Source organism: Monodelphis domestica, chromosome X (genome assembly GCF_027887165.1).
Source record: "Monodelphis domestica isolate mMonDom1 chromosome X, mMonDom1.pri, whole genome shotgun sequence".
In the NCBI taxonomy this organism is placed as follows: Eukaryota; Metazoa; Chordata; class Mammalia; order Didelphimorphia; family Didelphidae; genus Monodelphis; species Monodelphis domestica.
The window spans coordinates 75,520,091-75,545,289 of NC_077235.1; the positions used below are offsets into that span (position 1 = coordinate 75,520,091).

Genomic DNA, 25,199 nt, shown 5'->3' on the forward strand with positions numbered 1-25,199 from the left:
TTGGAATAATAGAAAAGTTTGGCCTTGGAGTGCAAAATGAAGCAGGGCAGAGATTGACAGAGTTTTGTCAAGGTAACTCGCTGGTCACAGGAAACACTCTTCCAACAACCCAAAAAAGACTCTTCACTGGAACATCATCATATGGTCAATACAGAAACCAGATTGATTTTATATTTTGTAGCCAAATGTGGAGAAGTTCCATACAGTTAGTTAAAACAAGATTTGGAGCAGACTGTGGCACAGATCATGAGCTTTTTTGTTGCAAAATTCAGACTGAAATTAAATGGAAGAAAGTAGAGAAAACCATCAGGCCATAGAGATATGATCTAAGTAATAACACTTATGAATATGAAATGGAAATGATGAAGATTTAAGAGATATATCTGGTAGACAGAGGGCCTGAAGACCTCTGAACAGAGGTTCCCAATATTGTGCAGGAGGCAGCAATGAAAAACATTCCAAAGAAAAAGAAGAGCAAGAAAGCAGAATGGCTCTCTGATGAGGCTTTACAAATAGCTAAGAAAATAAGGAAAGGCAAAGGAGAAAGGGAAAAATAAATCCAACTGAATGCAGAATTCCAGACAATAGCATGGAGAGATAGGAAGGATTACTTAATGAACAATGCAAAAAAGAAAGAAAACAACAAAATGTGAAAGACAAGACATCGCAAGAAAATTAGAGATATCAAGGCGATATTTCATATAAAAATGGGTATGATAAAAGACAAAAATGATAGGAACTTAAGAGAAGTAGGAGAGATTAAGAAGAGATGGCAAGAGTAAACAGAATTATAGAAGAAATATCTTCACTTCATCAATAACCATGATGGTATGGTTAGTGATCTAAAGTCATACATCCTGGAGAATGAAGTCAAGTGGCCCTTAAGAAGAGATAACAATAAGGTTGGTGGAGGTGATGGAATTCCAGTTGAGTTATTTAAAATCCTAAAAGATTATGAAGTTTAAGATCTACATTCAACATGCCAGCAAATTTGGAAGACTCAACAGTAGCTACTAGATTGGAAAAGATCAGTTTATGTCCCAGTCCTACATACCTGCTATGCTAAAGAATGTTCAAATTACTGAACAATTGCGCTCATCTCACATGACAGCAAGGTTATGCTTAAGATTCTACAAGCTAGGCTTCAGCAACATGTGAACCAAGAATTAGCAGAAGAGCAAGCTGGTTTTTGAAGAGGTAGAAGAACTAGAGACCAAATTGTCAACATTCATTGGATAATGGAGAAAACAAGGGAGTTCCAGAAAAAAAATCTACTTCTGCTTCATTGACTGTGGATCATAGCAAAATGTGGCAAGTTCTCAAAGAGATGGGAGTACGAGATCATCTTACTTGTCCTCTGAGGAACCAGTATGCATGTCAAGAAGCAATGGTTAGAACCAAACAGGGAACAACTAGTTGATTTAAGATTGGGAAAAGAGTAAGGCAAAGCTGTATGTTTTCACCACATTTACTTAACTAATATGCAGAATACATCATGCTAAATGCCAGGCTGAACGAATCAAAAGCCAGAATTAAGGTTGCCTGGAGAAATGTCAACATCTCAGATATGTAGACAATAACACTGATGACAGAAAGTGAAGAAGAATTAAGAAGCCTCTGGGTGAAGGTGAAAGGAGAATGTGAAAGCTGTCCTGAAGTTTAACATTAAAAAAAAAACAACTCTAAGATTATGGCAGCTAATCCCACCATTATCTATCAAATAAAGGAAGAAGAAATGGAGGCTATGCCAAATTTTATATTCTTGGGCTCAAGGATAACTGCAAACAGTGACTATAGCATAAAATTAAAAGATGCTTGCTCTTGGGAAGGAAAACAATGGCAAATCTAGACAGTATACTAAAAAGCAGAGACATTACTTTGCTGACAAATATCCAGATAGTCAAAGCTATGGTTTTTCCAGCAGCAATATATGACTGTGAGGGGTGTACTATAAGGAAAGCCAAGTGCTGCAGAATCAATGCCTTAAAATTGTGGCTTTTGAGAGTACCTTGGAAAGCAAGGAGATCAAATCTGTCAATACTTAAAGAGATTAATTCAGACTATTCACTGGAAGGACAAATACTGAAGCCAAAGTTTAAATACTTTGACCATATAATGAGAAAAAAAATGACTCACTGGAAAAGAGCCTGATGTTAGGAAAGATAAAAGGAAAATGGAGAAAGGGAAGGCAGAGGGTGAGATGGATAGATAGTATCATGCAATCAATGGACATGAACTTAGACAGACTTTACAAGATAGTGGAGGATAAAAGGGCTGGCCTGCTATGGTCCAAGGGACAACTGAAGGAATGAAAGACAAGAACAATATATCTGTGTATGTATACATAAATATGTATATCTGTATATATGTGTCTGTATATATGTCACTTAACATACCACAACAGAATAGAAATTTGACATTTGAAAAGGAAAACAATTTTCTAGAATACTGAAGAAGTGAGGAGCTTTTGAACATAAAAGGACACAGCTTGGAAAGTCTTTAGTATACAGATTGTCCAATTTGATCTTATTGGGAAGGCCTCTAGCTGCTCCCCATTACAAATAATACTTGCTGACATTTTTAGGTAGATGCTTATCATTTTAAGAAAAAAATTCATTTATACCTATACTTTCCGGTGTTTTTAAATATGAATGAGTGTTGAGTTTTTCTCAAAGGTTTTTTCTGCATCTTTTGAGATGACCAAATGATTTTGCTATTTTGTTATTAATATAATCAATTATAGTGATATTTTCCTTCATTAAACCATTCCTACATTCCCAATGTAAATAAATTCTATTTGTTGTTATAGGTTCTTAGGTAAAATTTTATTTAAGATTTTTGCATCCATATTCATTAGGACAAAGTCAGTAGGGAAAGGTGAACCTCAAGTGCCTAATATGGCTCCAGTTTTTTTAAATCAAAGAAAAAAATCCCTGAAAACAATTCAGTCCATGGAGTGTCTTGAAGAGTTATGGTTGCAGTAGACATCATCATCATTATTAATAAATAGACACTATTTATTGAAAAAGTAAGCACACAAAATTCAAAAGATACAATTTATGTGCACAAATAAGTATACTGCTAATGCATAGATGTAATTTAATATGTTAAAACTGAAGAAATAAATGAAAAGAAAAAACACATTTACATAAGTTTTGTTTCTGTGTGTGGAGTTTCCACTAATGGGTAGGGACAGTTAAATTGAACAATCAATAAAAAAGTAATTTAGCATAGGATATGCGTCATGTTTTTTAACTAATTTATATCATGACCATGCTAATGTTCTTTAGTAAATGCCAGGTCCTGAAAAGTCAGTGAGAAAATAGAAAATTATATTACTTTGGTGAGAAGAAATCCAAAAAGCATACTCAAATAAAAAATAACTTTTGCACTGCCTTAATCTGGTAAGACAACTACTGATATTCCTATTACTAGAAATAAATTATGAAGTATGAGGTTTTGTTTTGTTTTTAACAAATAAGTTATGAAGTATCTACTTTTATTTTTTTTAAACCCTTACCTTCTGCCTTGGAACCAATACTGTGTATTGGTTCCAAGGCAGAAGAGTGGTAAGGGTTAGGCAATGGGGGTGAAGTGACTTGCCCAGGGTCACACAGATGGGAAGTGTCTGAGGCCAGATTTGAACCTAGGACCTCCCATCTCCAGGCCTGGCTCTCAATCCACTGAGCTACCCAGCTTCCCCCTGAAGTACCTACTTTTAAAAGATACCCCATTTGTAATTTTAAATAATTGTGTTGCTGACTCATGTAATTTAATATAATTTATTAATACAATTTGTGGGACTATTCTTTTTCTCTTTTACTGAAATAAATATTGATAGATGTAAATTTTCCCCTAAGTACTATTTTATCTACATCCCACAAATGTTGGCCTGTGGTTTAATTTTTCATTTTTAATAAAATTTCTTTCTATTATTTACTCTTTAAATCTCTCATTTTTTAGGAATAGATTTGGTTTCCAAATAATTTTTAGTCTATGTTCCAAAAACTCTTTTTGAGTGTAATTTTCATTGCATTATGGCCCCCCAATGTGCATTTAATATTTTTGCTTTTCTGTATTTCTTTCTGAGATTTTTAAGTCCAAATACATTGTCAGTTTTTGTGAAGGTGCCATGCAGATATAAGAAAAAAAAGGTATAATCTTTTACATTTCCATTCACTATTCTCCAGAAGTCCATCATATCTTACTTTAAAAAATTATATTCTTCTCTTTAAATTCTGTCTTGTTAATTTTATAATTACATTTATCTAGGTCTGAGAGGGGATAAATTGAGATGCTGCAATATTGCCATCTTAATGCCTATTTCCTGCTATAAAGCATTTAATATTTCCCTCAAAAATTTTGATGTTATGTCATCTGATGCACATAAATTTGGTATTGATGTTAATTCATCATATATGGTAACTTTTAGCAAAATGGCATTTGCTTGAATATCACTTTTCATTTAAGTCTACATGTGTTTTATGAGATTTATAAGTTTATTGCTACCCTACCTTTTTACTTCTGCTGAATCATAATATATTCTGTTCTAGCCCCTTATATAAATTCTGTGAGTATCTTTCTGTTTCGTGTGTTTCTTATGAAGAATATATTGCTGGACTCTGGTTTCTAATCCATTCTCCAAACCTCTACCATTTTTTGAGTAAATTCATTCCATTGACTTTTACAATTAAGATTGCTAATTGGGTATTTCCCTCCATTCTCTTCTAATTATCCTTCTCTTTTTTATTTTTATTTTTTCCATTTGAATAAGTTTATTTAGTCAATTTAGAACATTATTCCTTGGTTACAATAATCACATTATTTCCCTCCCTGCCCTCCACCCAACCTTCCCACAATTTCATTGGGTATTACTTGTGTCCTTGATCAGAACCTATTTCCATGTTGATGTTTGCATTAGGATGTTAGAGTCTACATCCCCAACCATATCCCCATCAACCCATGTATTCAAGCAGTTGTTTTTCTTCTGTGTTTCTGCTCCCACCGTGTTTCCTCTGGATGTAGATAGTGGTTATTCTTGTAGATTTCTCCAAGTTGTTCAGGGTCATTGCATCACCACTAATGGAGAAGTCCATTATATTCAATTGTACCACAGTGTATCAGTCTCTGTGTACACTGTTTTCCTGGTTCTGCTCCTCTCACTCTGCATCACGTCCTGGAGGTTGTTCCAGTCCCCATGGAATTCCTCTACTTTATTATTCCTTTGAGCACAATAGTATTCTATCACCAACATATACCACAATTTATTCAGCCATTCCCCAATTGAAGGGCAGCCCCTCATTTTCCAATTTTTGGCCACCACAAAGAGCACAGCTATGAATATTCTTGTACAAGTCTTTTTCCTTATGATCTCTTTGGGGGTACTGGCTGGATCAAAGGGCAGACAATCTTTTAGCACCCTTTCGGCATAGTTCCAGATTGTCCTCCAGAATGGTTGGATCAATTCACAACTCCACAAGCAATGAATTAATGTCCCTACCTTGCCACATTCCCTCCAGCTTTCATTACTTTCCTTTGCTGTCATGTTAGCCAAATCTTCTAGGTGTGAGGTGGTAACTCAGAGTTGTTTTGATTTGCATTTCTCTGATTATAAGAGATTTAGAGCACTTTTTCATGTGCTTATTAATAGTTTTGATTTCTTTAACTGAAAATTGCCTATTCATGTTCCTTGCCCATTTTTCAATTGGAGAATGACTTGATTTTTTGTACAGCTGGCTTAGCTCTATAAATCTGAGTAATTAGACCTTTGTCAGATGTTTTTGTAATGAAAATTGTTTCCCAATTTGTTGCTCCCCTTCTAATTTTGGATACATTCATTTTGTTTGTGCAAAAACTTTTTAATTTGATGTAATCAAAATTATTTACATTTTGTGATTTTTTTTTGTTTTTGCTTGGTTTTAAAGTCTTTCCTTTCCCAAAGATCTGGCAAGTATACTATTCTGTGTTAGTCTAATTTGCTTATAGTTTCCTTCTTTATATTCAGGTCATTCACCCATTCTGAGTTTATCTTGGTATAGGGAGTGAGATGTTGATCCAAAACTAATCTCTCCCATACTATCTTCCAATTTTCTCAGCAGTTTTTATCAAAAAGTGGGTTTTGGTCCCCAAAACTGGGATCTTTGGGTTTATCATAGACTGTCCTGTTGAAGTCATTTACCCCAAGTCTATTCCACTGATCCTCCTTTCTGTCTTTTAGCCAGTACCAAATTGTTTTGATAACCACTGTTTTATACTATAGTTTGAGATCTGGGACTGCAAGTCCTCCTTTCTTTGCATTTTTTTTTTCATCATTTCCCTGGATATCCTTGATCTTTTGTTCTTCAAAATGAACTCTGTCATGTTTTTTTCTAATTCTGTAAAGAAGTTTTTTGGTAGTTCAATGGGCATGGCACTAAATAAGTAAATTAATTTGCGTAGGATTGTCATTTTTAGTATGTTAGTTCATCCCACCCATGAGCAATCAATGTTTTTCCAATTATTTAGATCTAGTTTTAATTGTGTGGAGAGTGTTTTGTAGTTGTGTTCATATAGTTCCTGTGTTTGTCTCGGCAGATAGATTCCCAAGTATTTTATATTTTCTAGGGTGATTTTAAATGGAATTTCTCTTTCTAATTCTTGCTGCTGAGATGGATTGGAGCTATATAGAAATGCTGATGACTTATGTGGGTTTATTTTGTATCCTGCAACTTTGCTAAAGTTGTTGATTATTTCAACTAGCTTTTTGGTTGATTCTCTAGGATTCTTTAAGTAGACCATCATATCATCCGCAAAGAGTGATAGCTTGGTCTCATTGCCAATTTTAATACTTTCAATTTCTTTTCCTTCTCTAATTGCTACTGCTAGTGTTTCTAGTACAATGTTAAATAATCAGGGTGATAATGGGCATCCTTGTTTCACTTCTGATCTTATCGGGAAGGCTTCTAGTTTATTCCCATTGCAGATGATATTTGCTGATGGTTTCAGACATATACTGTTTATTATTTTTAGGAAAGGTCCATCTATTCCTATACTTTCTAGTGTTTTCAATAAGAATGGGTGTTGTATTTTATCAAAGGCTTTTTCTGCATCAATTAAGATAATCATGTGATTTTTGTCAGTTTGCTTGTTAATATGGTTAATTATGCAGATAGTTTTCCTAATGTTGAACCATCCTTGCATTCCTGGTATGAATCCTACCTGGTCATAGTGAATAACCTTTGTGATGACTTGCTGGAGTCTTTTTGCTAGTATCCTATTTAAGATTTTTGCATCTATATTCATTAGGGAGATTGGTCTATAGTTTTCTTTCTCTGTATTTGACCTACCTGGCTTTGGGATCAGTACCATATGTTGTAAAATGAATTTGGTAGAACTCCTTCTTGGTTTATTCTGTCAAATAGTTCATAATATTGGGATTAGTTGTTCTTTGAAGGTTTTATAGAATTCATTTGTGAATCCATCTGGACCAGGGAATTTTTTCTGAGGATCTTTTCTTTGATGGCTTGTTCAAATTCTTTTTCTGATATGGGGTTGTTTAGGTAATTTATTTCTTCCTCTGTTAGTCTAGGCAATTTATATTTTTGTAAGTATTCATTCATTTCACCTAGATTGCCATATTTGTTGCCATATAATTGAGTATAGTAGTTTTTAATGATTGCCTTATTTTCCTCTTCATTAGAGGTGAGGTCTCCCTTTTCATCTTGGATACTGTCAATTTGGTTTTTTTTTCTCTTTCCTTTTTTTAATTAGACTGACTAGTATTTTGTCTATTTTATTTTTTTTCAAAGTACCAACTTCTAGTCTTATTTATTAAATTGATAGTTCTTTAACTTTCAATTTTATTAATTTCTCCTTTGATTTTAAGGATCTCTAATTTAGTCTTCATCTGAGGATTTTTAATTTGTTCGCTTTCTAGTTTTATAATTTGCATGCCCAATTCATTGACCTCTGCCCTTCTTAATTTCTTAATATATGAACTCAAGGACATAAATTTGCCCCTGAGTACTGCTTTGGCTGCATCCAATAGGTTTTGAAAGGATGTCTCATCATTGTCATTTTCTTCAATGAAGTTATTGTTTCTTTGATTTGTTCTTTAACTAACCAGTTTTGGAGAGTCATATTGTTTAATTTCCAATTAATTTTTGATTTACCTCTCCATGTACCCTTACTAATTATTATTTTCATTGCATTATGATCTGAGAAGGTTGCATTTATTATTTCTGCCCTTTTGCACTCATTTGCAATGATTTTATGCCCTAATACATGGTCAATGTTTGTGAATGTACCATGTGCTGCTGAAAAGAAGGTATATTCCTTTTTGTCCCTATTTATTTTTCTCCACATGTCTATTAACTCTAATTTTTCTAAGCTTTCATTCACTTCTCTTACCTCTTTCTTATTTATTTTTGGTATATGGTAGGGTTTTGGATTCTAATCCACTCTGCTATTCTCTTGCGTTTTATGGATGAGTTCATTCCATTCACATTCAGAGCTGTGTAGTTCCCAGAATTTTGATTTCTACTCCTGGTCCTGCCTTTTCTTCTTTCCCTATTTCCTTCTACACCAATGTTTGTTTATAATCAGTCCCCCTAGTTCCCACCCTTATTTTACTTCCCTTTCTACCCCCCTCCCTCATTATATCCCCCCTTATTTTACCTGTAGTCTTTCCAAAACTGCCCCCTACCCTCTCCCTCCCTTGTACTGCTTCCCTCCCCACCAGTTCGTTTGTTACCCTTCTACTCCCCTATAGGGTGCAAATCTATTCTCTGCCCCAATGGATTGGATAACTGTTCTTCCCTCTTTGGGTCAGTTTCAAAGCACATAAGAGTTGAGTATTTCCTATCTCCAACCTCTTTACCCTTCCAGTGTATTGATGTTCTCCCCGCTCCCGCCATGAGCTTCTTTGTGACATATAAATTTACCCCCATTCGATTCTTTTCCCATTTCTTTTAGTATTAACCTCTTTTTAAAGCTCTAGTTGTATATAAATACATATATATGTATATATATACATATATATGTATTTATACATGCATATATCTATATACCTATTTCTGTCTTCTCCTTCATACTATACAGTTTGTCACTGTTCTCTGTAAGTATAATTCTTCTAGCTGCCCAGGTGATAACAACAGTTTTTAAGAGTTACCAATGATCTCTTTTCTTATAGAGATACATAACATTTTAACTTATTGAGTCTCTTTTCAAAAAGTGGGTTTTTTGTTTTGTTTTTCTTTTCCCCTCTCTTTTTTAAATTATCTTTTGATGATTCTCTTGAGTTCTGTGCTTGGGCATCAGATTTTCTGTTCAGGTCTGGTCTTTTCTTTACAAATTCTTGGAAATCTTCTATTTTGTTGAATAACCATACTTTCCCCTGTAAGAATATAGTCAGTTTTGCTGGGTAGTTGATTCTTGGTTCTAGACCTAGTTCCCTTGCTTTCCAGAATATCATATTCCATGCCTTTCGGTCCTTCAGTGTGGATGCAGCCAGATCCTGTGATATCCTCACTGTGGTTCCATGGTATCTGAATGACTTCTTCTTGGCAGCTTGTAATATCTTTTCTTTGGTCTGGTAGTTTTTAAATTTGGCTATAACATTCCTGGGTGTTGTCAGTTGGGGATTAAAGCAGGAGGTGATCTGTGGATTCTTTCAATCTCCACTTTTCCCTCTTGTTCTAGGATATCAGGGCAGTTTTCCTGAATAATTTCCTGTAGTATTATGTCCAGGCTTTTTCTTTTATCATGGTCTTCCGGTAGACCAATGATTCTTAAATTGTCTCTTCTCGAAGGATTTTCTAAATCGACTGTTTTGTGAATGAGATGCTTCCTGTTTTCCTCAATTTTTTCATTCTTTTCGTTTTGTTTTATAGTGTCCTGCAGCCTTGTGTGGAATTAAGGTCACTTAATTCCAGTTATTGTATTCTGGTTCTTAAAGACTGGATTTCATCCCTGGTTTTTTGGTCATCCTTTTCCTTTTGGTCTGATTTTCTTTGAAGGTCATCTTTCATCCTCTTTACCTCATCTTTCATCTCCTTTGTCTCATCTTTCATCTTCTTTGCCTCATCTTTCATGTCCTTTGCCTCATTTTCCAGCTGGTTGATTTTGGCTTTCAAGACACTATTTTCTCGTTTTAGTTCAAGTCCCTCTCTTTCCAGATGGCTTATCTTAATTTTTAAGTTCTTTTCCCAATTGTCTTCAGGCTCTCTTAATTGTGTTTTGAGTTTTTCCACAGCCTGTATCCAATTCTCTGGGATTTCTGATTTATCATTTGCTGATCTCTCTCCCTCTGTTCCATTTGCTGAGTAGAAGCTGTCTATTGTAGTTTCTTTCTTCTTTTTCTGTTGTTTGCTCATATTCTTGACTTCTTAACTCTTCGTATTTGTCTGTGCTCTTGTTCCTTTCATTTTTTTGTTTTGGGGGCTTCTGTCAGTCTCCCCTCTTGGAGCCTTAACAGAAGATCTCTTGGTGTAGTCTCTGAGGGAGGTTTGTTGGGAGTTTGAGCTTCCCTGTCCTCTGGAGGCTTTTGATTGGATTAAAGTCCAGCGGTCAATGAGGATGGCTGTGGAGCCTGGGCTTCCCTGAGTTCTGGAGACTTTTGATGGGATTAATTTCAGCTTAGTTGGGCTGGGTGTGCTCTGAGTCCAAAACCTCCTGGAAGGCTGGAGCAAATATGGAGAATCTCCACAGCTCTGGCCAGGCTGCCAGGTCTATGCTCCCTCTCTAGCTCCTTCCCCACCATCTGTGTTGGATGCTCTGAACTTGGCACAGCCATGCCCACAAGGTACACCCTCCAGACCAGCACCTCTGCCCACCCAGAAATTCCTGCTGCCCCTGGAGTCTCAGCGCTCTGGGCGGGAGGGGGGATGGGTCCTGGGACCTTCCTTCTGTCTTCCCCTTAAACCCGAGTGTTCTCGGATTCCGGTGGAGGGGATGACTAGTTTGAGGTTGTGTCTATTGTATCCTTTTGCTTTCACAGCTCAATCACAGTTTCCTGTAGGTTTCTGGTGCCTCCAGTGTGGTATCCTCCTGGTAGAGGTGTGGTCATTAAGCTGCTGATCTCAGTTCTAGTCATTCCTCAGGTAGGGTATGTGCTCCCTCCAAACTACAACTACTCCTCTGCATCTTGGAACTTCAACTCTGAATCTGAGTTGACAGAGCCATGAGCAGCTGCCCCTGCACCCAGGGATATAATAGCGGTTCACTTGGAAGCCCCCTTTTCTATCCCTGGTACTGGTGCCGCTGCTACCACCACCACCACTGCTACCTCACTGCTGCTGCCTTCAGCCAGCACCTTCAGGTGCCTGCCACACCTGCCATGCCAAGAACAAGCTCCACTTCAGTGTCTTCAGACCTCTTTTGTGCATATTCCTTAGCTGCCTCACGCTTCAAAAAGGAATAACTGTGAGATTTTTCTGGCTATCCTGCTTACAAATTGTTTTGGGATTTTCTGTGATTCCTTTGTAGGGGAGGTTGCTGTGAGTAGGTTTCGGTGTTGTTATGACCTTTCACTCTGAAAACTTCTTTTAGATCCCCAATGTGTAATGCTCAACACACCATGTCTAATCTGAATATCAAAGAATTAGATGAAAAATAATAATCATCATCCAAATGTAATCAAATGCAATGTTTTCCATAAGAAAGGTTTTCTTATCTGTTATCACTATGATGAACCAATAGGCTGTACTATAGAAAAATATCCTATTAATAAGCAAGTGTCAGAAGGCATGCCATTTCTGATTCTGAATACCTGTACTTCTAAGACAGCTATGTCATGTCTTATGCTAAGTTTGATAAAAAACAAGTGAAAAGGAAAAAATATCAGAAGACAAGAGCCTTTTGAACATCAAATAACCATGGTGTGATTGCACATGTAAAATCTATATCAGAGTACTTGCCATCCTAGTGAAGGGGTAGTGGGAACAATTGGGAACACAAAATTGAAAACAAAGGAACTAATTTAAATATCAGCTTTATATTTAATAATGGGGACAAAATTAAAAATGGAAAAAAGTGTTCCTCTGTACAACTGTCAGAGAATCAAATAAGACAATGGATGGCAAAGTACCTCTGGAAATCTAGTTATCGAAATGAGCTAGTATTGTTATAAAGATGATGATAACATGATAGCATGACTAAAAGTGTTTCTTTTGCAAAGACAATCATGATATTAGCAGAGGTCAAGCCATGCACTAGACTAAAAATGATTCTACATTGCCATCATAAAAATGATTCTGATGAAATATTGTAGAATATGAAAATATGTTCTTCTAAAATCTGCTTTTAGAACATCAACAGAACTGGAAAAAGAAACCAACCAAAACCCAAACAAAAAACTGTAGTGGGAGGGCCATGAGGAAATTGTATGTCTAACTTGGAGGTACCTTTTAAGGTTAAGAGTACATGAAAGAGCATGGAAACAGATTAGCATGGAGAAATTCCATGTGGGCATATCAGTCCAGGCTCTGACTATCAGAATAGGGCGTTGACATAGTATCCAGAAATAAGAAGTGAAAAAGTATGATCAACAGAATGTCTGAACTTGGAGGCAATTTAGAAGACATGGGATCTGAGCAGGATGGAACCCTCTCACCTCCATTATTCAAATTGGGAGGGGATTTAGACCACAGACAGGGAAGAAATTAGGAGAGCCAGAGATCCAAAAGTATCTAATTCCATGGGATCTAAGCACACAGAATGTCTAGGCCCAGCAGAAGCCAGAGAAAAAGGGGATTTCAGATCTATTGATCTTATAGAATGGTAGAGGAGAAATCTTGTGTGATCCCCACTGTGGCTCCACAAAATAGGAATTATTGTTTGCTGTTTACTTTTTTCCTTGACCTAAAAGCTCGGGATGGTGGTTATAATATTCCTGGGAATTCTCCTTAGGTGATTTCTTTTTGGAAGGAACCTTTCAATTGTGACTTTGCCCTCTGGTTTCAAACTGTCTAGATATATTTCTTGTATAATTTCTTGAAATCCAATGTCAAGGCTCTTTGGTTAATCATAGATGTCAGGTAGTCCAGTGATTTTGGAATTACCTCTCATCCATCAATTTGGTAGGTCAGTTGCTATTACTCTAAGATATTTCTTATTTTCTTCTAATTTTTTTCCATTCTTTCCCCCTTTGTTCCCCTGGTTTTTTTTATGTCATGGATTCATTAGCTCCTGCTTGTATGATGTAATTTTTCAAGATATAATTTCTTCATTGAACTGTTGTACCTTTTAACATTTCTCCAATTCTGAGTCCTAAGAAGATATTTTGAGGGCCTCTGTTTTACTCAGCATTTCATTCTCTAGACATCAGTTTTTTGTACACATTCAATTCTTTTCCTAATTTTTCTTCTATTGCTTTTGTTTTGAAGACACAGTCTGAGTTGACATCCTACTTCCCTGTCACCATAGTAGCTTTGTATCATCAGGTTCTTTTTTGGTTCCTTCATTTTTTTCACCCATTTATTTATTGTGGATTTTATGTTACAGTTGAGTTCTGATCTCCAGTGGAAGGGATGACTGCCCTGAGCTTCTTTCTATTACATACTTTTGCTTTCACAGCTCAATTTAAGGTTTCCCTAGGTTTCTGGTGACTCCAAAATGGTATCCTCCTGGTAGATGTCTGGTCACCAACCAGTTGACCTTGGGTCCGGTTATTCTTTATATAGGACATGTGCTACCACCAATCGTCTTCATCTGGGAACTGCACCTGCGAACTGAGAAATGGGCGACAGAGCTACCACTTAGCATTGGACACAGTGCCCTGGGATAGATAAGAGGTCCCCTTAAAATCCACTTTCCATCCCTCGTACTGTTTCCACTGCTGCCTGCACCACCACTGCCCCTCACTTCTACTGCCCACCTGCTGCCAGCATCTTCAAGTGACTTCCACATCCGTCATGACAAGAGAAAACTCACTCTGGCATCCATAGAGTTCTCTTGCGTCTTCCTAAACTTCCTTGTATTTGAAAAAGAAATTCCTGGGACATTTTCTTGCTCATAAATTGATTCAGATTTTTTTGTGATGCTTTTGTAGGGGAGGTTTTGAGGGAAGTTTGGCTGTTGTTGTGACCATTAACACTGTCAACTTCTCTTTGCTCCCCCAAATGCAATGCTGAATGTACTATGACTAATCTGAATGTAAAAGGAATAAACATTAAAAGAACAAGAACAATTGTCAGAAATGTAATCAAATGCACTGTTTTCCACAGGAAAGGTTGTTGTACCAAATATTGTTATGGTGAATGAATGGGCTGTTTGTTCAGAAAACAAATCTTTTAAGTACACAAGTTTCAGAAGCAAAGCCATTTCTGATTTTGCATTCTGAAATATATTACAACAGAGCAAATGCCATTTAATATATTAAAATTGACAAGAGAAATTTAAAAGAATAAATGCTGAGAATATTAGTGGACAAATGGCTTTTAAGCATCAAATAACTATCCAGGGACTGCACATATAAAATCTATATTAAAGTGCCTACCGCCCTGGCAGGGACTTCAAGGTGGGAATGTGAAACTCAAAATTTAAATTTAAAAACTGACATTAAAAATTGTCTTTATGTTTAATTTTGTCGGGGAATGAAATAGTTTTAAAAAGTCACCCTCTGCACAGTTGTCAGAGAACCAAATTCAATGGTGTATGGCAAAGCACCTCTGTAAAATCTGATATCAAAATAAGCTTCTATTGTTATGCATATTATAACATGGCAGCATGAGTAGAAATGGTTATAACTCAAAACTGAACATCAAATTATCATAGATCAAACCAGGCACTGTAGTATAAAAGAACCAGTAATGTCAATGAAATGGTCCTGATGAAATACTGCATAATAGGAAAATGGTTTCCCCCCCTAAAATCTGCCCTTGGAAAATAAACAGATCAAACCAACTAAAATCCAAAAAAATTATGCTGGAAGAGACTTTAGGAAACAGTGTCTCACTGGGAGGTGCTCTTCAAGAGAGCATGGAAACAGTTTAGAATAAGTAATTTCCATGATGAGAGGTCAGTCCAGTCTCTGACTATCAGAATAGAGAGGTGCCAGTGTCCAGACTATGAGACTTGAGATGGTATGGCCAAAAGAGAATGACTGAGCTTGGAGACACTTTATTTATTTGTTTGTTTGCTTGGTTATTTATTTATTTAGAGACAATTTAGATGAGATAGGCCCTGAGCAAGATGGCACCCCTTCACTTCAATTATCCAGCTTGGGAGGCGATTTAGATCACAGAAAGGAAGGAGATGATGACAACCAGAGAAAATGTCTAATTCCATGGGATCTGAGCACATAGAATGTCAGACAAAGTAGAAGCCAAGAAGAAGGAGATTTCAGAGCTAGAAATCCCATAGAATTGTAGATGAGAAATCTTGTGTGATCCTCACTGTAGCACCAAAATATTGAAATTATTGTTCACTCTTTGCTTGTAGTCTTTTCTCCTTGACCATGGAGCTCAGGGTTGTGGCTAGAATATCCCTGAGAGTTCACCTTTGGGGATTTGTTTTTCAGAAGTGACCAGGGAATTCTTTCAATTGTGACTTTGTCCTTTGGTTATAAACTATCTGGACATGGTTCTCTATAACTTCTTGAAATCACATGTCAAGGCTCTTTGATTAATTGTGACAATCAGGTAGTCCAATGATTCTGGAAGTTTCCTTCCACCTATTTTGCAGGTCAGTTGCTTTTCCAATACAACACAATTTCTTCTATATTTACAAATATAGGGGATAAAAGGATAATTTTTGATGGATTTGGATCCCCTCTATTTGATTAAACTGTTCATTCTCTAGTCATCAACTTTGTACTCACCTTTCAATTCTTTTCTTAAATTTTCTATTATTGCTCAAGTTTTTAAGACATTGTTTATTTCTGAGTTGATGTCCTAAACTTCCCTGTCACCATAGAAACTTTATATCACCAGGTTCTTCTTTGGTTTGCTCATTTCTCTCACCCACTTCTTAAATTTGGACTTTATGTAACCGCTGGGCTTTGCTCTCCAGTGGAGGGGATGACTGGCCTGAGCTTGTGTCTATTTGTACCCTTTTGCTTTCACAGCTCAATCTTGAATTTCTATAGGTCTTGGGGGCCACCAATATGGTATCCTCCTGGTAGAAGTCCAGTCACTAGTCTGCTGACCTTGGCTCTGGTCATTCCTCAGATAGGGAACATATTCTCTCAAGACTTCAGCCATTCCTCTGAAGCTTGGAACTCCACCTCTGAATCTGAGTAATGGGCAACAGAGCTAACCATGAGCAGCTGCCCCTGCACCCAGGGATAGGATAGCGGTTCACTTGGAAGCCCCCTTTTCTATCCCTGGTACTGGCGCCGCTGCTACCACCACCACTGCTACCTCTCTGCTGCTGCCTTCAGGTGCTTACCACACCTGCCATGCCAAGGGCCAGCCCCACCACCATGTCTATGGACCTCTCCTTGCATCTTCCTCGGTAGCTTCATGCTTCCAAAAAGAATAACTGTGAGTTTTTCTGGCTATCCTGCTGGTGAATTGTTTCGGGATGCTCTGTGATGTTTTTGTAGGGGAGGTTGTGGGGGACGTTTGGCTGTTGTTATGACCTTTCACTCTGAAACCTTCCCTCAGATTACCAATGTTCAATATATCACACCCAACCTGAATGTCAAATAAGAAGATGGGAAAATAATAATAGCCATCAAAAATGTAATCAAATGCAGTGCTTTCCACAGGAAAGTTTGACTGTGATCGTTATGGCGAATCAATTGACTGTACCCATAGACAAATATCTGGTAAGTACCAAGCCTCAGAAAGGAAACTATTTCTGATTATGAATACTTGTATTTCTAAGAAGCCTATGTGATGTCTTATACTAAGATAGACAAAACAAGTATAAAGGAAAGAAGTATATCTGGAGACAAAAGCTTTTTTTGAACATCAGACAAATATACTGTGACTGCTTGTATAAAATCTATATCAGAGTGAGGGGGTGACACGGACAAGTGGGAATGCCAAATTGAAAACAAAGCAAATAATGTTAAATATATAGACTTTATATGTATTAATAAGCAATAAGACAAATAATAAGTAATAAGACAAAAAATGAAAAAAGTGACCCATTACACAACTGTCAGATAATCAAGTAGGAAGAGATTGGGGGAAAACACTCTGGAAAACTGGTTATTGAAATGAGCTTCTACTCTTATGAAGATGATAGCAGGATAACATGACTAGAATTTTTTGATTATAAAGATGGTCATGACATTATCAGAGGTCAAACTGTACACTGTACTAAAATAGAACCATCACTGCCAGAAAAAGGTCCTCATGAAATATGGTAGGATATGAAAATAAGAGATAGTTTCTACTGGATTTTCATGGATGGTGGGCCTGTTTTTTACTCTGCTTTTCATTCTCTAGTCATCAGTTTTTGCACACATTTTAATTCTTTCCCAATTTTTCTTCTATTGCTCTTGTTTTCAAGAAGTTCTCTATATCTGAGTTGACATTTTAAGATTCCCTGTCACCATAGTAGCTTCGTATCATCATGGTCTTTTTCAGTTCCTTCATTTTCTCACCCAATTCTTCACGTTGGACTTCATGTTACATTTGGACTCTGCTCTCCAGTGGAGAGGATGAATGTCCTAAGCTTCTGTCTATTACATAGTTTTGCTTTCACAGCTCAATCTTGGTTTCCTGTAGGTTTGTACTGCCTCCAACGTGGTATCCTCCTTGTAGAGGTCTGCTCGCCAGCCTGCTGACCTTGGTCATTCCTCATGCAGGACACATGCTCCCTCCTGACTATCAAAACTCCTCTTCATCTTGGAACTCTACCCGCGAACTGAGTAATGGGCAAGAGAGCTACCGCTTAGCACCGGACACAGTGCGCAGGGATAGATAAGAGGTCACTTTAGAATCCACTTTCCATCCCTTGCACTGTTTCCGCTGCTGCCTTCACAAACACTGACCCTCACTTCTACTGCCTGCCAATTGCCACCGTCTTCAGATGCCTGCCATATCTGCACTGGCAAGAGCCAGCTCCACTCTGCCTCTGGGGACCTCACTTTACATCTTCCTATACTGCCTCCAGCTTTAAAAAGGTATCCCTTGGACTTTTCCCTACATTTCCAGCTCACAATCCTTTTGGGATTTTGTATGATTCTTTTGAAAGGGAAGTTTGGCCGGAGGACGTTTGGCTGTTGTTATAACCTTTCACCCAGTCCCCTTCCCTCTGACCCCAATGTGCAATGCTGATTATACCATGCCTAACCTGAATGTCAAACATAAGATGGGAAAAATAATGATCAAAAATGGAATAAAATTCAATGTTTTCCACAGGAAAGGTTATTTTTCCTATTATCTCCATGTTAAGATGTATGTATAGAAAAATATCCTGGAAGTACACAAGTCTCTGACAGGAAGCCATTTTTTATTTGAATATCTGAATTTCTAAGAAATGTCATTAATTATGCTAAGATTGATAACATGAGTGAAAAAGAAAAAATATCAGAAGACAAAAGCCTTTTGAACATCAAATAACTCTATATACTGTGATTGCACATTAAAATCAATATCAGAGTATTTACCATCCTAGCAAAGGGAGTGCCAGGGACAATTTTGATATCAATATTGACAAAATAGCAACTAATGGGGGGAAATGAAGAATGGAAAAGAAGTGGTCACAACTGTCAGAGAATCAAATAAGATGACGGATGGCAAAGCACCTCTGGAAATCTGGATATTGCAATGAAGACAATGATATGTGGTAGCATGACTAGAAGTGTTTCTATTGGAAAGATGATACTAATATTAGCAAAGATCAAACCATACATTATACTAAAATACAACCACTATTGTCAGAAAAAAGGTCCCGATGGAATATAGTAGGATATGAAAATATTGTCTCCTGAAATCTGCCTTTTAGAACAATAACACACTTAGAAACAGAAACCAACCAAAACAAAAAGCTATGCTGGGAATGTCATGAGAAAATCCAATGTCTAACCTGGAAGGTGTGTATCAAGAGAACATGAAAGAGCATGTAAACAACTTAGCATGGAGAAATTTCATGTGGGCATGTCAATCTAGGCTCTGACAATCAGAATAGAGTATCTAGACTATGAGACTTGATAACGTATGGTCAACAGAGTTGACTGAGTTTGGAGACAATTTAGAAGAGATGGGCACTGAGCAGGATGGAACTCTCTATCCTTGATTATCCAACCTGGGAGGAGATTTAGATCATAGAAAGGGAGAGGGGATGAAATATCTGATTCCATGGAATCTGAGAATGTCAGGCCAAGGAGACGCCAGATAGAAGGGAATTTCAGAGTTGGCAATCCTATATAATATTAGAGGAGATATCTTGTGTGATCCTCACTGTGGCTCTACAATATTGGAATTACTGTCTGTGGCTTGTTTGTACTCTTTTCTCCTTGATCCTATGGCTAGAATATTCCTGGGAATTCTGCTTTGGAGATTTCATTTTGGAGGTGACCAGGAATTTCTTTTAATTATGACTTTGCCCTTTGTTTATAAGCTATCTGAATATGTTTCCTATGTAATTTCTTGAAATATCATGTCAAGGCTCTTGGAATAATCATGATTCAGGTAGTTCAGTGATTCTGGAATTCTCCCTCCTCTACCTATTTTACAGGTCAGTTACTTTTCCTATATTTCACATTATCTTCTATTTTTCATTCTTTGTACATTGTTTACCTGTATTTCTTGATGTATCATGGATTTATTGGCTCCCACTTGTCCAATTCTAATTTTTCAGGATTTAATTTCTTCACTAAGCTTTTCTACCTTTTACCATTTGTTGAATTCCAATATCTAAAGGGATATGTTCTGATGGGTTCGGGCCCCCTCTATTTGATTAAACTGTTCATTCTCTAGTCATCAACTTTGTAACCACCTTTTGATTCTTTTCTCAATTTTTCTATTATTGCTCAAGTTCTTAAGACATTGTTTATTTCTGAGTTGATGTCCTAAACTTCCCTGTCACCATAGAAACTTTATATCACCAGGTTCTTTTTTGGTTTGCTCATTTCTCTCACCCACTTCTTAAATTTGAACTTTATGTAACCGCTGGGCTTTGCTCTCCAGTGGAGGGGATGACTGGCCTGAGCTTGTGTCTATTTGTACCCTTTTGCTTTCACAGCTCAGTCTTGGTTTCCTGTAGATTTCTGGTGCCTCTGATGTGGTAACCTGGTAGAGGTCTGGCCACTAGCCTGCTGACCTTGGTTCTGGTCCTTATTCAGATAGAGCAGATGCTCCCTTCACACTACAACTACTCCTCTGAAGCTTGGAACCACACCTCCAAATCTGAGTAATGGGTGACAGAGCTAATCATTAGCACCTGACCCTGAACCCAGGGATAGAATAGCGGTCCACTTGGAAGTCCCCTTTTCTATCCCTGGGACTGGTGCCGCTGCTGCCACCACCACTGCTGCCCTCACTGCTGCTGCCTGCTGCCAGCATCTTCAGGTGCCTGTACATCTGCCATGCCAAGAGCCAGCTCCACTATGACATATGTGGACATCTTTTGCTTCGTCCTCAACTGCCTCACTTGAAAAAGGAATCATTGTGAGTTTTCCTGGCTATACTGCTCAGAAATTGATTTTAAGATTTTCTGTGATTCTTTTATTGGGGTGGTTGTGGGGGAGATTTGGTTGTTATTGTGACCTTTCACCCTGCCACATTCACTCAGCTCCTTAAAGTTCAATGCTGAGTAAACCATGCTGAATCTGAATGTCTAAGGAAAAAACATGAAAAGAACAATAACTTTCAGAAATGTCATCAGATGCACTTTTTTCCCCACAAGAAATATTGTTGTACCTATTATTGCTCTATTAAAAGTGGCTATTTGTACAGAATAATAATCATATAAGTACCCAACATTAAGAATCGAATCCTTTTCTGATTTTGCATCTCTTTATTTTTGTAAGACAAATGCTATAAAACATACTAACATTGATAGAAGTTTAAAGGAACTAATCCTGAGAATATGAGTGGATAAAAAGCTTTTGAACATTAAATGACTATGCAGGAATTACACATGTAAAATTTATATCTGAGTGTTTACCATACTGTCAAGGGCTTGGGTACATGAATGTGGAACTCAAAAATTTAAAAACCTAATATTTTTTTAAATTGTTTGATTGTAATTATGGGAAAAAAGAAATATTTTTAAATACATCCATCCTCTGCAGAATTGTCAGAGAATCAAATAAGTTGATGGATGGCACAGTACCTCTGTAAAAACTATCCAAATAAGCTGCTATTGTAATGAAAATGATGATAACATGGTAGCATAAATAGAAGTGATTATATCTCAAACACAATAATATAATTATCTCAGATCAAACCAGGTGCTAAACTATAAAAGAACAAGTAATGTTAAGGAAAATGTCATGATGAAATATGAAATATTGTATAACATGATAACTTTTTTCCCTAAAATTTGCCTTTGGAACATCAACAGACTATGAGACTTGAGAAGGTATGGTCAACATAAAATGACTGAGTGTGGAGTAATTTAAGAGATGGGCCCTGAAAAGGAAGGCACCCTCTCACCTTGATTATCCTACTTGGGAGGGGATTTAGATTACAGAATGTCAGGCCCATAAGAAGCCAGAGAGAAGGGAATTTCAGAACTGGAAATCCTATAGAATAATAGAGGAGAAATATTATGTGTTCCTCACTTTGGCTCTACAGTATTGGAATTATTGTGTGCACTTGCTTGCTGTCTTTTCCCCTTGACCAGTGATGGCAAATCTTTTAGAAGGTTGGGTGGTGTGAGAAATGTCCTCAGGTGTGTGTGTGGAGATGGGGAGGGGAGAGGCCCAGCCCTGCATCCCTCTGGCTTTCTAGTAACGGACTCTGTTGAATTCTGTGCTGGGAAAATGGCACGCGTGCCTACAGAAAGGCTCTGAGTTCCCCCTCTAGCACACATGTCGTAGGTTTGCCACCATGGTCCTTGATGTTTTGGCTGGGAGTTTTGGCTGGGAGTTCTCCTTTGGGGATTTCTTTTTCGAGGTGACCAAATAATTCTTTCAATTGTGACTATGCCCTTTGGTTATATCTGGACATGGTTTTCTCTGACTTCTGGAAATCAGATGACAAGGCTCTTTGGTTTATCATGGCCGTCAGGTAGACCAGTGAATATGGCATTCATCCTCCTCCATATATTTTGCAGGTCAGTTTCTTTTCCTATACTTCACATTTTCTTCTATTTTTTCCTTCCTTGCACATTGTTATGGATTCATTAGCTACCACTTCTTCAATTCTAATTTTTCAGGACTTAATTTCTTTTCTGTGCTTCTGTACTTTTACCATTTTTTGAATTCTGATTTCTAAGGGGATATATTCTTCAGGATTTGGGGGCCCCTCTATTTTGCTGAAGTGTTCATTCTGCAGTCATTAATTTTGTGCCTACCTTTTAATACTTTTCCAAATTTTCTGCTATTGCTATAATTTTAAGACACTGTCTAGGTCTGAGTTGATGTAGAAAGCTTCATTGTCACCATATTACCTTTGTATCATCAGGTTCTTTTTTGATCGCTCATTTTTCTCAACTCCTTCTTTATTTTGGACTTGATGTAACAGGTGGGCTCTGCTCTCCAGTGAAGGAGGAGCCTTGCCTGAGCTTCTGTCTACTGTACACTTTTGCTTTCACAGATCACTTGTGGTTTCCTATAGATATCTGGTGGCTCCAAAGTGGTATCCTTCTGGTAGAGGAATGGTGACTGGGTGATGGACATTGGCTCCAGTCCTTCCTCAGGCAGGGCATTTGCTCCCTCCAGAATACCACCACTCCTCTGCATCTTGGAACCGCACCTCTGAATCTCAATAAAGAGCTACAGAGCAAACCATTAGCAGCTGCCCCTGCACCCAGGGATATAATAGCGGTAAACTTCAAAGACCACTTTTCTATCCCTGGTACTGGTGCCGCTGCTACCACCACCACTGCTGCCTCACTGCTGCTGCCTTCTGCCAGCACCTTCAGGTGCCTGCCACACCTGCCATGCCAAGGGCCAACTCCACCTCTGCATCGGTGGACCTCTCCATGTGTCTTCTTCAGCTGCCTCGTGTGTTACAAAGGAATCACTGTGAGTTTTGCCTGGCTTTCCTGCTCATGAATTGATTAAGGATATTCTGTGGTTCTTTTATAGGGGAAGTTGTGGGGGAGGTTTGATTGATTCCATTCTGAAATCTTCCTTCAGACTTCCATTGTGCAATGCTTAATATACCATACCTAATTTGAGTATCAAAAAATTAAATGGAAAAATAATAACCACCAAAATGTAATCAAATGCAATGTTTTCCATAGCAGGTTCTTTACCTGCTATCATTATGAAGAATCAATAGGCTGTACCTATAGACAAATATCCTGTAAGTACACAAGTTAGAAAAGGGAAGCCATTTCTGATTTTGAATACTTATATTTATTTAAAAATTTTGTCATTTCTTATACTAAGACTGACAAAACAAGTGAAAAGGAAGAAGAATATCAGAGGACAAAAGCCTTTTGAACATCAAACAAGACTGTGATTGTACATGTGAAACCCATATTAGAGTGCTTACTGTCCTCATGAGGGGGTGATAGGTACAACTGGGAAGGCAAAATTGAAAATAACTGAACTAATGTTTAATATCAGCTTTACATATAATAATGGGTAGCAAATGAAGAATAAAAAAGTGAACCTCATGAGATGATGGGTGGCACAGCATCCCTGGAAATCTGGATATTGAAGTGAACGTCTTTTTTTTATGAAGATGATGATAATGTGGTAGCATGACTAAAAATGTTTCTATTGCAAAGACAACCATGATGATAGCAGAGGTCAAAACATGCACTGTACTAAAATAGAACCATTGCTGTCAGAAAAAGGTCCTGATGAAATATAGTAGGTTATGAAAATAGTTTCTCCTAAAATCTACCTTTAGAACACCAACACATCTAGAAACAGAAACCAACCAAACCAAAAACAAAAACCCATGCTGGGAGAAAACCAAATGACTAACTTGGAGGTACATTTCAAGAAAACATGAAAGAGCATGGAAACAGCCTAACAGGGAGAAATTCCATGTGAACATGTGAGCCCAGGCTCTGACTATCAATATAGGGAGCTGACGTAGTATCAAGACTATGAAACGAGAAGCTATGGTCAACAGAGGATGCCTGACCTTAGAAGTCATTTAGAAGAGATGGGCCCTGAGCAGGATGGTACCCATTTAACTCAATTATCCAACTTAGGAAGGAATTTAGGTCACAGAAAGGGAAAGATGATGACAGAGAACTGAAAAATGCCTAATTTCGTGGGATCTGAGCACAAAGAATGTTATGCCAAGCAGAAACCAGAGAGAAGAGAATTTTAGAGCTCATAATCCTATAGAATAGTAGAGGAGAAATCTTGTGTGATTCTCACTGTGGTACCATGATACTGGAATTATTGTTTATATATATTTAGTATATATGCCACTTACTTGCAGCCTTTTCTCCTTTACCTGGGAGCTTGGGGTAGTTGCAAGACTATTCCTGGGAGTTCTCCTTTGGGTATTTCTTTTTGGAGGTAACCAGGGGTTTCTTTCAGCTGTGACAGTGTTCTTTGGTTCCAAACCATCTGAAAAGATTTTCTTTATAATTTCTTGAAATCAGATTTCAGGGCTATTTGGTTAATCATGACTGACAGATCATCCAATCATTCTGGAATCATCTCTCTTCCTTCTATTTCATAGGTCATTTGCTATTCTTATGAGATATTTCACATTTTCTCCTTTTTTTTCCCATTACATTTCTCTTGGCCTATTTTTCTTGATGTGTCATGGATTCATTAGCTTGTCCAAATTTAATTTTTCTGGAGGTAATTTCTTCATTGAGTTTTTGTTATCTTTTACCATTTGTCCAATTCTGATTCCTAAGAATATTTTTTCCCAGTATTTGGGGATGGTCTCTATTTTACTCCGCTTTTCATTCTCTAGACATCAATTTTTAGCACAATTTTCTATTCTTTTTCCAATTTTTCTGCTATTGCTCTCACTTTCAAGACATTGTCTATATTTGAAGCGTCCCTATCATCATAGTAGCTTTGTATCATCAGGTTCTTTTTCAGTTCCTTCATTTTATCACCCACTTCTTAACCCATTTCTTCAATTTAGACTTGATGTTACATTTGGGCTCTACCCTCCAGTGGAGGGGATGACTGTCCTGTGTTTCTATTACATCCTTTTGCTTTCACA

General features: G+C 37.4%; 5 non-coding genes across 5 annotated transcripts; all 5 read left to right on the forward strand.

Moving 5' to 3' along the window:
• The first annotated feature begins 11,173 nt into the window (after window positions 1-11,173).
• MIR1544D (microRNA mir-1544d) lies at window positions 11,174-11,234 on the forward strand. Its single transcript, NR_127617.1, has one exon. It is a non-coding gene; the product is annotated as a microRNA mir-1544d (primary transcript).
• Window positions 11,235-13,747: 2,513 nt separating this feature from the next.
• MIR1545C (microRNA mir-1545c) lies at window positions 13,748-13,805 on the forward strand. The gene has a single exon (NR_127616.1). It is a non-coding gene; the product is annotated as a microRNA mir-1545c (primary transcript).
• Window positions 13,806-16,238: 2,433 nt separating this feature from the next.
• Window positions 16,239-16,320, forward strand: MIR1544A (microRNA mir-1544a). Its single transcript, NR_034959.1, has one exon. It is a non-coding gene; the product is annotated as a microRNA mir-1544a (primary transcript).
• Window positions 16,321-17,829: 1,509 nt separating this feature from the next.
• Window positions 17,830-17,901, forward strand: MIR1545A (microRNA mir-1545a). Its single transcript, NR_034960.1, has one exon. It is a non-coding gene; the product is annotated as a microRNA mir-1545a (primary transcript).
• Window positions 17,902-22,845: 4,944 nt separating this feature from the next.
• MIR1544C-6 (microRNA mir-1544c-6) lies at window positions 22,846-22,906 on the forward strand. Its single transcript, NR_127608.1, has one exon. It is a non-coding gene; the product is annotated as a microRNA mir-1544c-6 (primary transcript).
• Window positions 22,907-25,199: the final 2,293 nt, after the last annotated feature.